General features: G+C 38.2%; 1 protein-coding gene across 11 annotated transcripts in view; it reads right to left on the bottom strand.

Moving 5' to 3' along the window:
• TENM4 (teneurin transmembrane protein 4) overlaps nucleotides 1-15,310 on the bottom strand; it is a 634,039-nt gene that overhangs the window by 527,395 nt on the left and 91,334 nt on the right. For 9 of the 11 annotated variants that reach the window (XM_042779056.1, XM_033052858.1, XM_042779055.1 and 6 more), the window contains exon 2: nucleotides 1,637-1,779. The exons of the other annotated variants lie outside the window; for them this stretch is intronic. The gene's annotated coding sequence lies outside the window, so the exon portion shown is untranslated. The remainder of the gene's footprint in view (nucleotides 1-1,636; nucleotides 1,780-15,310) is intronic. 11 annotated transcript variants of the gene reach the window in all.

Raw genomic sequence — 15,310 nt, forward strand, 5'->3', positions numbered from 1 at the left:
CATCTGCATAGCTGTAAAAATGTCTAACAGTTTCATTTTTCCACTCAGAGACTTTTTATTTATTTTCTTTCTTGAAACAAAATGCCATAGCTCTACTATTGCCTTATCACATTTTATTTGTCCTAAAAAGCCTTGTTTTCTCCCTCTAGTGTAGCAAAGAGGCCTGGGCTTCTTTAGTTCCTTTTAGTTCCTTTTATTGCAATACCTCTGGGAGCCTCCAGATGAAGAAGGGCCTTGATATGATGGCACTGTTGTTACACCAATCTCTACCAAACCAATCAGCTACAGTCAGAAATCTAAATATTCCATAAAATACACTTATTTTAATTTAGACCTATCAAGAATAATCTACCTGTCACTGGTATAATGTGTTTGTTCCAAAACTTACCCAAAGCTGCAAGAATTCAGTGTAATCTCATTACTATATAAACACAACAACTGAAATATTTTTTATAATCTGGACCAGGGGAAGAAAACATATATATACTTAGGCTTATTGTGTAAAACCAAAGGAGAATCAGTATACTCTTGAGACATAAAGTTTGAACCCCATCTGAGTAAAAGTATTCTCCTGACGAATTTCAAAACCAGAAATGTCATAGGATTCAACCTTGTCCTCACAAGTCCATTACGGATCTTGTTGACTGGTTTCTGTACTTTAAAGTACAGTGTTCCTGGTTTCAAGTTGTAGAAGTAAATGCATTGTGCTTCTAAATCTTAATGGCTCATTGAAATCTTAGTGTATGTAGGAACATTTCGAATTTCTTTTGCTCTCTCTGAAATACTTTGGGATGGACACTCATTTGTAAAACTGAGGTACAGCACTCTGCAGCTGACAAGTTCTACTTATTAACTGTTGCACACAAACATTTTTTTGTGGGAGATAATAGAGTTCTAAAAGGCATCTTCTGAAACATTATTAGATGAATCAGAAGTAGTATATCCACATGATACCTTGGTTGCTCTCATTCAACAAAGTGTGGGTGGCAGTCAAGACAAAGTTGGAAGTCAATATAGAATTTATTTGGTTGGGAAAAAAAAGAAGTATTATCTTTGCTTGTACTGGGAGTGTGTAGGAGTAAATAGCTGGGAGTTGGTAAGTATTTGGTGGGCTGGAAATGCTGGTAAAACACAGGGAATGTAGGTTCTGTGGTAAGGAATAAATTATGCTAAGTAGTATATGAGCTGCCACGAAATTATATTTAGGTTATTTCTGATAATTCAAATGAATTTCCAGACCAGCACATTAACACTGACAATATCATTTATACAAGCTTCAGGAACTTGGGATCATTTCTCATCTTGATTCAATCACTTTGGTTAAACCTCTTGTTAACAACACAGTAAAAAAAAATGGATTTTCCAAGCGATCACTATTTATTAGACAATAAATTTAAAATGACACCACAAATATAATTTCATGGTTTTTGCTCTTTTCATTTCTTTAAAAAAAACGAGGATGGAGACAAATAACAGTGCTTAAAATATTGTGAGGGCAATCTTGATTTATCAACTCCAATATAAACACACATCAGAAGAAAATTATAAATGTCTAAATACCTATGATAGATTAAGAGTTTTACTTCTATGGCTCAGCTTTACAAACAAATCTACAAAACAATGATGGTGTACTTACATATTTCAGATCCTCATCTGTCTAAGAATAGAAAACACTGAAGTCATGTGTCAGAATAAGTCGGGTGGCCTCTTCTCAATTTCCTTTTTGTGATCACCATCCACAAAAATCAGTGTGCCACTGCAATGGTTCAGCCATCCTCACTACAGAAAAGGAGCCAGGTGTTGCGTGTCAGACAAGACTGGCATGGATTTGTAAAGGTTGTTTTCATGGCAGCTGTCAGGATTCTAAGACTCAGGTCCCCTCCATCATAAGCCAGGCTATCACATCGGACAGTAATTTGTACCTATCTTTAATGTCTGTATTGATATGGATAAATGGGTATCTATCTCCATATCTACAGGGCAGCCATGTCACGCTGCCTTCCAACGCTTTGATTTCCCCAGAAAAAAGTTACAGTATGTTCCAGCGTTGTTCCTACCCAAGATATACATTCACACCATGCCACTATCCATTGGTGGCTTCACACATTGGATGTGGACTCAAAGTCTGGATATGGAGTGTATCGAATGTGAGGTGCTTCAAGCTGAATGGAATGAAACGACCTAAGTTAGTATGCACACATTTAAACATGGAGAAGGAGGTAGTATCTTTTTCATGAAACAAACTTTCTAACTGCATTTTTTCTTCCTTTTCTGTCTATATTTTATGCTTAATGCTGGTAATAAAGCACATTTCCTTATTTTAAAATGTCACTAAAATATACTGCGGGTTTTGCAGATTATATTCTTCTTTTGGAAGAAATTTAGGAGAGGCACTCCTGTGTCTGACACCGGGATGAGTCCAACTGTTTCAACATACATAACAAAATTACCATCTCAGACCCCTACTGCATATTTTTTAGACACTTTAACTTAGTAATGTCCTGGGCACTTTTTTTAACAGCTTGATATTTAATGGGGACTTGAAGACAACTCTCAGTTCTAGAGGTACTTGGATCTATATTTGCCATGAGATACACCAGGTAATGTCACTTTGTTTAGTGAGAACACTCACTAATATAATATGTGGCACAGCAGAGAAAATGAGCCAGTATATGATCTTGCTAAGGGCCAACAGTTTCTGATAGGTCACAATTAGCATGCCCCTCAGTGTTATCAAAAAATAGCTTGAAAAGTTGTGACTGCAGATGCAAGATGCAGCCCAGCTCAGCTGTCCACACAAAACTGTCCAGTGCAACTAGAGATGACCTAGTTATTCTGATTGTCCTTCAGTGGCTGTCCGGAAAGACATGGGTTTCCTGCAAATCCTGCATCTTCTCTGCCAGTCTCCTAAATAAGCTTGGGCACCTAAAATGGCTCTGGTCATCTCAAATGTCTCTAAGTTTATTGTAAAACTAAACTTTGCACTAAATCATAAGTTATGCATTGACAACAGCATTCTGTGATCCCCCATCTCACTATAGCTTCCTCCCATATACAAGCCCAGCACATCATCCCTTTCCACAAATACTACTTCAGGGAATGAGTTGCATAACAAGATACCAAAAGTTTTGTGTTGCATGCTACTTATGTACACATACGCACACTATATCAGGGTTCACATTTTTCATTCTTTAATTAATACTGCCTTTTTTTGTAAAAATTAAAGTAGGTGGGATTCCAAAAAGCCATTATGTTTTGTTAGAGCTGGTATAAATGTATTCCAGTAGAAATAATGCTGTAAATGTTGATCATGTTACAAGTTGGTCCACCTACTGTTGCTTCAGGAAGCAGAGGTTTAAATATAAACCTACTATTTTTAACTGAGTTAATATAGGAACTGAAGGAAGAGACATTCAAGCTGGGGTAAATAGTAGCCTGGTTGATGAAAGTAGCACTATATTGATTTACAGTAGTGAAGCAACTATGGGAAACAGTAAATCTTTTCCCCATCAAGAGTTCCACAAATGTATTTATAATATTATTTCAATAATGAAAAGAAAAAGTCACAACAGAAAGTTGAGATTATTCAACGGTATCTCAGAAGTCCTGACAAACTTCTATGAGCAAATAAATGGAAATACAGAGCATATGTCCTAGCCCAGTAGACTGCTTCAAATCCCTGAGCTAAAATATGCATGTTAAATAACTACGTGTTTTGTTTACAACGAGCAATATATTCCACACATAATTAAAATAAAGAAAATTGTTATTGGATACCTCTTGATGATAAAAAATACCCAAAAACCCTCCCTCAAACCTCCAAGGTATTAAATAAAAGCCAGTTTTATACTGCAAGCATTCATTTATGTTTTCTTTTTGAAGTTATAGTTCCTAACATATTGTAAGGTAGATTATTATTAGAAATAAGAGCAAGATCATCCAATTTTATTATTAAATTGGAAATAGGAAAAATAATTTAAAAAAAAAAATTAAAAAGCCCTAATACTTAAAACTCACAATTTTAAATACCTTTTTTAATACCTTAATCTTGATTTAATAAATATTCTAATGTTGAGCATTCTTTTTGGGTGTCTACTCAATAGCACTCAGCCTTTGTAATACAATATAAACAAAATTAGAAAAGTCTAAAAAGTTTAACCCAAGAGGAACCTTACTTCTCAAAAAATCCAACTAAAAGAGCCAAAGTTGTGTTTTCTTTTTGAATTACTTTCTTTAGTTGAGGTGTTTAAAGACTCCATAATGAAGCATAGCACAGAGCACAGCACAGGAGGACTGAGACTATGGGCTTTAGGGAGATTAATGGCTGCAGAGTGGCTCACTTTTTGTTACATTAACCTGCCCAGAAAAGCAATTCCCTCTACAGTCCCCATACCCAATCCCCATAAGTGGAGACATATGGCAGTTCTGTGATACAGAGAACACACTGTGGTAGTTTTATTGATACTGGGACTGCTTCTTAGCCTGTATAAGTCTTCTCCACTCAGCTATGAATTGATCCCATTGACTCTTGGCAAAAGCAGAACAGTCATAAAGGTTAATGCTGCCCTTGCAGTCAGATTCCTTCCCTGAACTGCCCTGTGAAGGTGCTTCTCTCTACTGACTCTGGGGAGACTGGCAGATTAAATTTAGACTGAGCTAACTCTTGTGCCTCTGCCGTTTTGGTGGGATCAGTCTGTAAAGACATGCTTTTGTCATTGTCCATGATTGTCAGATGTGAGACCATTGACAGAAGACCACCAGAACTAGCAATGACAGTGGTGGCAGTTGTGCATGGCCATCACTGTCTTCTCATCTGGTGGAATGTGAAATGAGCAGAGCCTCTTCCTCCCTCCCTGTCTCTTCTTCTTGTCCATTATGTCTATGAGGACACTAATCATTAAGACATTTCAAAACCCATATCCCAACATTTCCATTTGAATTAACATAAATACTCAGAATTGGAGAGCTGTGGTGCGTTTTGGAAGGACCTTGCAAAAGGAGTTTCAGTTTTCAACTCAGATTCTTGGCTAAAGGACAAAAGGCCTGGTGATGTGGCACAACATGGCACACACATAGACACACAGAGACAATTTCATATTTTCTGCTTCCCTCCTCAGATTTCCCTCTTTCAGCCATGAGCTTCTCTGCTAACATTCAAACTGCAAGGAATTTCATTCTGTGGCTTGTGTTTCCTCCAAAGCAGAATTGCAGGACCTCAGTTCCTCCCTAGAAATTATGTCTCCTGGAATCATTATTCCTTCTTGGCCTCAAACCATTTCCTGCAATTTCAGAGCCACTGAAAATAGCAGTTTCAAATGATCTATTAACCCATGAAGGCCAAGCCAGCCTGGATTCACCAGAGGTCCTTTGATGCATTTTTCTCTCCTCACACTTTTCTTTTCTCCTTTCCCTAAACTTTGAAATATAAAGGAAAAGGTTCTTCCTCAGACCAGTTTTGGCCCATTTTACAGACCTTAACCTCTGAATATTGTTTTCACCTCCAGTTTTCTTCTGCAGACTACTATATACCAAATCTATCTATCTTTCTTGAAAAATTCTGATGACTTGCAAAAGCTGAAATGTTAACTATCAAAACCCTTGGGTATAGGCACAAATGATTATGTAAGTCTCTAGGCTCAATGCCAGATGAACAGACGACACACCCATTTATCATCAGTAGGAACAGGCACGTTAATTGGCTATGATACCAGTACCATCCTTCAGAATTAACAAAACTCTTCTTGATCCTGAATGTACCCCAGAACACCCTTTATTAAATATGACAAATAATACTGAGGCCAAGGGTTGCACTGCTTCATCTGAGAAAGCTCAATTATTTATGAATACTTCCCTGACTCGGACGTGGTAACCTGACAGGTTACCAAGCCTGGCAGAGAGCTTTTTGGTCTACTGACTAGACATTATTATTCTACACAGATGTGTCTTTTGTATTAGAGAGTCAACAACAGAGAAACTAAAACACGTTAGTAATGTAAAGCTTCTGGACTGAGGAAAGAGTGCTTGAACACTGGAACAGTTTATCCAGAAAGTCTGCAGATACTTCATCCTGGGCAATATCCAAAACCTGACTTGACACATGCCTGGACAATGGCGGTTGACACTGCTTCGAGTGGTGTGTGTTGAACTAGATGATTTCCAAGGTCCCTTCCAGCCTCTGTGATATTCTCAAGTTCTGAGGTCATGAGATGAAGCCACAGTAACAGATTCCTCAATTTCTGTTCTGGGCTCTGCCATGTACTCACACAAAAGTCAAAATATTCATAATTGACTACTACAAAGAGGAATATAATCCTAGGAGCCCCTCATGCCAATTTTGTTACATGCAGTGACCATGTGAAGAAGTAACCAGTGGCCACCATTTGGAATGGTACCTACACAATTCCCTGCAGTTAAGTGAACTCTTCTGTAAAACAACTTGACCCTATTTGGCACAGCTGCTATGCAAATATTTTGTATGATTCCAGGAACACTGCTTGTGTGTCATCATTGGAACCATGGATAGTACAGAAGCAGTCAGATAACTCTGCATGAGAATGGAGAAAGTAAAACATTGATAATTTTACTAGAATACTTACCACACATAACAACTAGTGGAAACTAGTTGTTTCTTTCAAGATTGGCTTCTAGCTACTTCTTGAGTTGCCAATAAATGGTTCTGTGACCCATTTCATGGAAGAACTCGGAAGTAAAACTGTAGTATTTCATGGGACTCAAAAAGTACCCTCTGGGTCAAGTCCATCTTGCCAACACAATTTCTACAGTGTGGTCACATGTTGCTACCTTGCCTGCACTTGATATGAACAGATTTTGATGTCAACACCCTTCTCCATATAGCTTGTTAGCTCATTATGTGTTCATCCTACCACAAATGGCATTTTCCCTATCCTTGTATCAACTTTTGATCTTGACAAGAAGGAGAATCGTTTTTTTCTTTCCCCCCCAATGGGCTTGGGGAATTTTCCTCAGAATGATACAGTATTTCCTCTCACTTAGATCAGAGCCTTCTGTTTGCACACAGTACTGGGGAATTTACAGTGATGACACCAGTCAGGCTGGCATGCACACTTTATACCTGCATAGCCAAAGGAACTGGCAGATGGTTGGTGACAAAAGGAGCATCCCATGGAGCTGCAGGAGAACCATCTCAACAGATCCAAGATTTCAGAGCCTGCAACCGTAGCACTGCTCAGCATTCAGCCAGAAGCAAGGCAGGTGCTTGAAATGTTTGCCAGGATTCACTCATTCAAATGTGTTTATAGTCTCCAAGATGAAAATAAATCTGGCAAATGGGTGTGGAATGCTCTTACAGAGATATGTAAGAGCAATCACCTGGTGTAGGACAGAATATACCACCTTGCCTCTATGACTTTTTGGTAACTAGAGGACTGACTCATACAAAGTTGCCCCTCCCAAGCCTCCAGCAGGAGGAATTGTCCCTTCCAGAGGAGAGCCAGTGAGAGAAAGTGGGAGTAATGAGAATGTATTGAATGAAGTAGAGGCTGAAAAAGAAGATGTGCTACCAAGCAGGTCTCATTTGCAGGACCAAAGCATCTGCCATTCCACAGCATTTGGTGGGGATCATTTTACAGGTTTTTTTTTTTTTAATATTTTACAGCATTTTATGGAAGAGGATAAGCTGCTGATGGCTCAGTGCTGCATAAACACTTGTAAGCCTGGTTGATGGGACTAGGGAGGAGGAAGTCAAAATTGTTGAGCTCAATATGTTAGACTTGTCGGATTTGGATCAATGCTCCTCTCTGCTTGACAGCTTCATATTTCATGTCATCCTACCTCCAGCAGACACACCTGGTGTTCTGCTCCTGAACTTTATAAAGAAAAATGTGAGGTTTTTCTGCCTCTTTCCTTCCTGAAGTTGGTGGTAGACTAAGGAGGAAGCATTTATGTGTTTGCTTCACACTATTAATTTATTTCTTAACTCCCCTGAAAATTTTCCAATACCCCAGGTCCTGCTCAAAATTTCCCATGCTGTAGCTACAATGTATTGACATGATTCACAGCTCCTCTTAAGCATCAGTAAACCTGTCCCAAATACGTGTTGCTTCTTCCTTCTACAAAAGAAATGAACCATAGCAAAGATTACTGCAGCTAATCTGTCTTTATACTCAGGAAGATTCCTCTGCACCTCTGCATTTCAGAAGACGACCTTTATCAGATGTAAAGCCTACAAATATTTTCTGACTGTGTAGGGCAAACTATGGATATAGGATTTGATGTACAAATGTAACAGCCCTTCTCCTATCATACATCAGCCAGTGTAGCACAAATGCAATACCAGAGAAAATAAAGCATAAAGTAGAGGGAACAAGCATAAAAACTGGTTTATAACTTGACAATGGGAAGAGGAGACTAACTAAAACAAATTGTAGTGAAGGTCCAATGGCATGCTACAGAGTTAGTCATCCTAGAGAAATGAAGGGAAGACAGGAACAGTACTATCTCTCTAAATGCAAACACTGATTGGGAGAGGTGGCGCTTCTGTGATCTGCCAACAAGACCAAGAGCTCTTTACTGAATAAGCAACTGGGCTAGCTGGTGTAGGAAGCAATGTGCACACTGATGCCCTAAAGCATCATGATCAGGGGACCCTGAGAAATGTTTCAGTTTTCTCATAATGAGTGGATTGAGTGCATTCATCAAAACTGAGATTTCAGGGCTCAAAGTTCAAAAGGTACCAGAGGTGACATCATTTCCCTGCTTCCTCCTTCTCCTGTCCCTTCCAAAAACAATCCCACTATACTTTTTTTTGGTGTCATTTGACTGAAATCACCTGGGGGTTAATTATCTTTCTGGGATGAAAACCATATGCTATTTCATGTTCTTGCATAAGGTTAAGCTGCGTATGATGAAACCAATCAATTAAATCTTGAGGGAAGAGAAGGGAAACGAGGCTGGGTGAAACTTGGCCAGGAGTTAGTGTTCTCATTTACTGACAATGCAATCCAAGGTAACAAATACACAGAGTTGCTTGCTCACAAGGAAGAGAGCAGAGAAAGCGTTGCCTGTGTCACCGTAAAATGAAGTTGGAGAACACTAAAGTGGGGAATATTAATGTAAACAAAATGGGGAAAATCACTGCTTATGACTGGCAAGACTTGGACTATGGAAAGGTCATATTATTTAAAAAGCAATTTTTCTGTGTGTTTGGTTTTGGTTGTTTGGTTTTTTTGGTTTTTTTTTTTTACCTTGCAGCTTGCAAACTGTTTTGAACACAGCAGATACTGTGCTGATGCATATTAATAAAATCCAGGCTGTGAGGGTCTACACTTGTGCAGGAACAGTCCCCTAAAATGTTAGTCTGGTTTTTCCAATCTATCTGGCATGTGAGGCTGGTTCTTATCACTGTGGATTGTTTTCCTTCAAGCTAGAATATGGATTTTTTTTGTGCCAGTCTGGCAGGGATAAAAGAGAAGAAGAGAAAACAGACATGGAAGTGCTCCACTGAGTCTCATGCTTGTAAAATTCCATGCATACAGAAATTGCAAGTGGAAGGAAGATCTACAGCCACATGCAAGTGACTGAAGGCAAACAGTGCAACATAAGCTTAAAGTTGTTTACAAATGAATTCCTCATAACTCCTAAACCAAAAACTTAATTGCCTGGATCATTTCCTTGTCAAAGAGAAACATTTCTTTGCCAGTGAGAAAGAGTAACTCCAAGAACCATTCAACCCCCAGCCCTGCAGAGTTTAGGTTGTACATGGGTTAACATTTCAGTGTAGTTGCACTCCCTCAGCAGCTAGCATTTGGGAAGTGTGTCACTGAAAAGAAATAAACCTAAACATACACAGATGTCTACTGTTCTGGGTTCAAATAGCCCTTGTGGAGAAAGAGTAGTGTATGTATATATATGGGTGTGCACGTGTGTGGGCATGCATGGGAAAGCAAAATGAGCTTTATTTTTATTCTGAGTCCCACCTAAACAAAGATCCTAATGTTATCCCTTGGAATGAGGTAAGAAATGTGATCATTTGGTTCCAAGACCTGCCTGAAAATACAGTTTTTGTAGCCCTGAATGAGCAGCAGCCTAAGTAAAAGAGATCAGATGAACTGCATTTAGAAGTGATGCAGTGAACTGGTATGAGGGGAAAGTGCTTTTAGTGATCGATATGAAAACAGGGGGCTTTCATCTAACCACAGTGGGGATGGTAAAGAGGAATTTGGGCAACATAATATGGGATAAAAGGGTGGATAGCCTCTTATTTCAACCTAAAGACTTAATGATGCTTATTAAAAGGTTGTTACCTGGTTTCATGGAAGAATTATTGCCCTCTACCTCTTTCCTTAGAATGAATGACCTGACAGGAAAAACCAAGTTTTCTTAAGTCCTTGATCCTTGTTATGGAAATGTTCTTCTCATTTTTCCGTGACTTTGCCAAAAGACCAACCCATGCAAACAAGCAATATACAATACAATTCCCCAGGTAGCATGTTCATATTACAGCACTTGGGTCATTAGATATTACGGTTTGATTCACATAACAATTGTTTAGATTAGGGTCAATGTTACCAGTAAGTGAGAGCTTTGAAATAGAAAAGCGTTCTCATGCTTAAAAAAAAATGCACTGGGCCAAAATCAAGTCTGGAGGAGACATGCTGAAGACAATGAACTTCCAGCAGGTGAGCCAGGCTGCACATTTCTGCTGGGGAAACCTTTCCACCACCGCAGCATTTCATTATTGTTGTCATTTTTTCTATGAATTATTGCTTTCTTGTCAGATTTACCTCCCCTTCCACTTGAAAACAGTCATCTGGGGAATAGACCAGTAATAAAACAAAACCTCCTGGAGGTTAATGTTGCAATGACAACAACAAAAACAGGAGCTGGTCTACCTCTTCAACTAGGGGACCAAACCACATGGTACTGATTCAGCTACAAGAGTTCAATCTGTCTGTATCTGAATATAACAGGCAACACTGCTTTTCTGGCACTGGATAACGACTCACAGTTTGTGTTTGAACTCACAGTCACTAGATTTTTTAAAAGGCTATTTAGTGTGCTTCAAGACTTATAGTTCTTTAGCAGTGACTAGAAATGAAATTCAGATGAATTCATGTGCCATTAAAAAAAAAATCTATTAATTAGCTTTTCAATTAATTTTAGAAAGTTCTATATGCCATTTGACTATGAGTATACAAGGTGCTAGCATTTCTACAATTCTACAGTAAAGAGACATGGCTCAGTGATATGCCCTGAGAGACAGGAAACCAGAGCACCAAAATGCCCCTCTTCTTACCAGAAGAACCTATCCAATTGCATAAAGTGACCTTTTCTGGCAAAAGAACTATCTTCTCACTTTTTGTAGAATAAACTGTAGTTTAGCTAGAGTTATCTAAAATTGAATCAACTGGGCCAAATCTATGAAAAGCCATTATTTCTCCTGTATTCCACCTGAAGAAGTTTGTCTTACATGTGAAATGCAACTTTGGAGTTAATTCTAACCAGTATGCGGAGGGAACCTAGATGTAGATTCATAGAATCATTTAGGTGCAAAAAGACCTCCAAGATCATTGAGTGTAAAATGCCTTTCAAACTACAAAATGAAGGAAATGGTTTTAAGTCAAATATTTTGAGATGTATTATGTGTGAGAACATTTCTTTAGAAATTACCATGCCATGGAATCAAGCCATAATCAAATGAATGAAATCAAAGAACCTTTCCTCTGTTGCCTTCCTTGAATAGTCATTTATGAACCAGAAAGCAAAGGCACAAAGAATCTTAAATCACAACCAATCACACCAGCAAAACTTTGACACTCCTTCACACTATTAAGTGGCTTAGAAAGCCAGAACAACTGCAACAAGAGATCAAATCCAGCTTTACTCGAACAAATTATGCTTTGAATTATGTTGGTGCAGTGCCACAGAAGTCAATGGGATATGACCTTCGCAGCTAATGAAAGAGGTCCACTAAATTTGTCCTAGTCAGCTTGCCTGCAGAACCCCTTTGGACATTCCATGCACATGTCCCCTCTGTTAGAGTAAGTAAAAGATTTTCAGTTAAAATATAAGCTAATGAATTTCAGAAATACCTTTTTTACAGTAAATCTTCAAGTAAATAATGGCAGTACACTGGAAAGTACAGAGCAGATTTACATGAAGACTGATAGAACTTGAATTTAACTCACTGCAGTCTATAACTTTCTTGTGAGGAGGAGGGACAAACACTGACCTCTTCTCTCTGGTGACCAGTGACAGAACCCGAGAGAATGGCTTGAAGTTGTGTCAACAGAGGTGTAGGTTGGATATAAGACACAGGTTCTTCATCCAGAGGGTAGTGGGGCTCTGGAACAGGCTCCCCAAGGAAGTGGTCACAGACCCAGCCTGACAGAGTTCAAGAATACACAATGCTGTCAGACAATGCTGTGGTGTGACTCTTGGGAAGGGCTCTGTGCAGGGTCAGGAGCTGAACTCAATGATCCCTGTGTGCCCATTCCAGCTCAGCTTATGCCAGGATTCTGTGAATCAAAGTCCTTTCACCACGGGACCTTTTTGTAAAGGAGCAGATTTACTACAAGGAAACTGGCAAGCATTTCAGGGCATTGCCCAGTGCACCCTAGTCACTGCTTGTGTGACTGCAAGGGAAATCATGGAGCACATCCTCACCCTTTGCCTCCTTCCCTTCCAGATCTGATCCAATTCCAGCTCTGCACATGGTAGTGGGGTAAAAAAATTCCTGAGAAGCTGACAACTAAAATTTATGATGTGGCAGACATTCACCTAATGATCCTCTCAAATACACACTTCAGAAATGCATACAGAAAAGAGTTTATTTATTCTTAAAGAAACTGATTCCATTGACAAGGGGAAGAAAGGAGGCAGTGAAAATAATGAGAAAATAATAACTATCATTATCCATAAGTATTAAAGCAGATTAAAAGATTATGAGATAAAAAAAGCAAATTAATATTCCATAGTTTAAAGTTCTAACAGCATTAAGGTTCTATTTCCTGTCAACTAATTTTAAGTTAATCACCATTAATTTTTCAGAGCGAAACAGCAAAAGAAATGAGATTCCTCTATTATTTGCCACACACTCTAGTTGTGTAAGGAGTCCAGTGTGAATGGAATGTGGCGAAAGAGTCTCATTGCAAGATAATTGAAATTATGGCAAGAAAGGGCTTACTAATCCATGCCCTTGCCAGTGCAATTTCCTCTCTTCCACAGAGCATCTGATGAAGCCTCCTATTCAAAAGGTTTAAAAGTGACTCAATGGTTTGAAATTTTTTGTTATTAATTATTTTTTTAGTGAAACCTCTTAGCAAGTAGTCTTTAAGTACTTTATACTATACATCCCTACACAATCAGATATGTATTATGCATTAGAAAGGCATTTGAGCTCAGTGCAAGTGACAGAGATGATAATTTTTTTTCAATGCAAATAGCTCACTACTTCCTTCCAATTTTTAACATTGGTGGTGTTTTGTTCAGTAAATGCCACCTTCTTTCAATATTCAAATTAAGCATGTTGAATACTTTTCTAATTGTGTATTTATAGAATTTTGGTGGAAAGTAGTCTAAATCAGTAATTTCTACCCTGATCTTTATAGTTCTCAAGAAATCATGAAGTCCTAGAATGGCTTGGGTTGGAAGGGACCATAAAGACCACCTAGTTCCAACCATCCTGCCACCTTTAATTTTAAAAAGGTAACTGTACAATTGCCAGAACAGATTACATTCTGATCAACTTCTTCTGCCAGCATCTTCTATTAGTGTAAATAATTGACCATATACTTGAGAAATTTCTTACTCACGCTTTTTCTTTTGTTTAACATAATCTCATCATGCCTGTCTTTGTCACCTTTGGATAAGAGAAACCATCTTTTCCCTTTACCATCTGAGAGCATGACTTTCTGTTTCTACCAAGTCGTTTAGTCGTTTAATGATTTTTGCTGCTGTTCTCGGAATTCCCTTCAATCTGTCAACATCCATCACTAGTTTCAAGGTGCAATCTCATCACTGCTGTACAGCAAAAAAATCACCTCCCTACGGACAAAGGAATGACAATGCTACACGTACAGACCAAAGTCACAACATCCCTTTTTGTAATCCTCTGGCAGTGCAGCATGCAGATGTATCATTTGCTGTCTGCTAAAACCCCAAGGTCTCCTTTGACATTTCTACTTTCCAGGTATCTTTGTCTGACTTAATAACTGTGCTTTAGATTATTTCCCTCTCAGATTTATTAACCTATATTTTTCTAGGTCAGATCTCGTTCTCTTAATTAAAGCACATATTTATGCCATATCCCATTCTCCTTGCTCTATTTTTTAATAATTAAACATAGTTCTTTATTTCGAGGCAGAAGTTGGAAAATTTTTATTAAGATTTGGATAGGATTTCATGAGAGTATTTCAGTCCTTTCATCCTTTTATGCCTTGCATTAATTCAGTTGGGTGCTACACCTGTGTTCACTGCTGGACCACTCATTTTTTTGTCAGCGTGATTGAATGTAGAGTGTCAAAAGGCAGACCTGGAGGTCTCTCTTATCCTTGCATGTTATCCAGAAAGAAAAATGCAATCATCTTACTAGTTGTAGACAATCTACTCCTGAACAAGTCTAAGCCCTTCAACAGTCAAAGGAATTAAAAACTGGACATGTTCAGGTTACAACTAGCCTCATGCCTAAATATGCATCAAAACCAAGTTTAACAAGGTACACCCTAGAAATGTTTGTTTCATTTCAATGGACATGGGGCGAGTCCAATAGACCTGGCTGTAGATATGTAAGCAGCAACAAACAACTGCAGAACATTGTAGATATCTTTGACATCATGATTTACTCTTTCATTTTTTTCTATCTACTAAAATATAAAAGTATAAAAACTTATTTAGATGTAGCTCTTGTTTTTCCACATCATAAATTTTTTCATCTGTGTAACAGGAGCATTTTGGATGATCCGTGTTTAATAGTGAATTTTACTCAGCAGATTTCTCAGAGTTAAAATAGTACTTGAGTACTATATTCTTTATCCAGTTTTTGAATAATTGCTCTAAAGATTTTTTTTTCATTTCAAGGCTTGCAACAAATGCCTATTGATGTCTTCCATCCTTTGTAATTTAATCTGAAGTATTCCACTTGCTGCTATTCATTATCAAATTGTATCTCAGTGCTATCACAAACATGATATTCATTATTTCAGTACATAGTGGTAATACAAGAAAATAAATGAAGCAGCACAAAAAACAAACCACCCCTCTCATATATTTACTGCCTTAAAAACTTATATTGAAGGTATTTCCCTCAGTGGTATACAGAAGAGTCTTCAAG

The sequence above is a fragment of the Catharus ustulatus genome, chromosome 2 (assembly GCF_009819885.2).
Source record: "Catharus ustulatus isolate bCatUst1 chromosome 2, bCatUst1.pri.v2, whole genome shotgun sequence".
In the NCBI taxonomy this organism is placed as follows: Eukaryota; Metazoa; Chordata; class Aves; order Passeriformes; family Turdidae; genus Catharus; species Catharus ustulatus.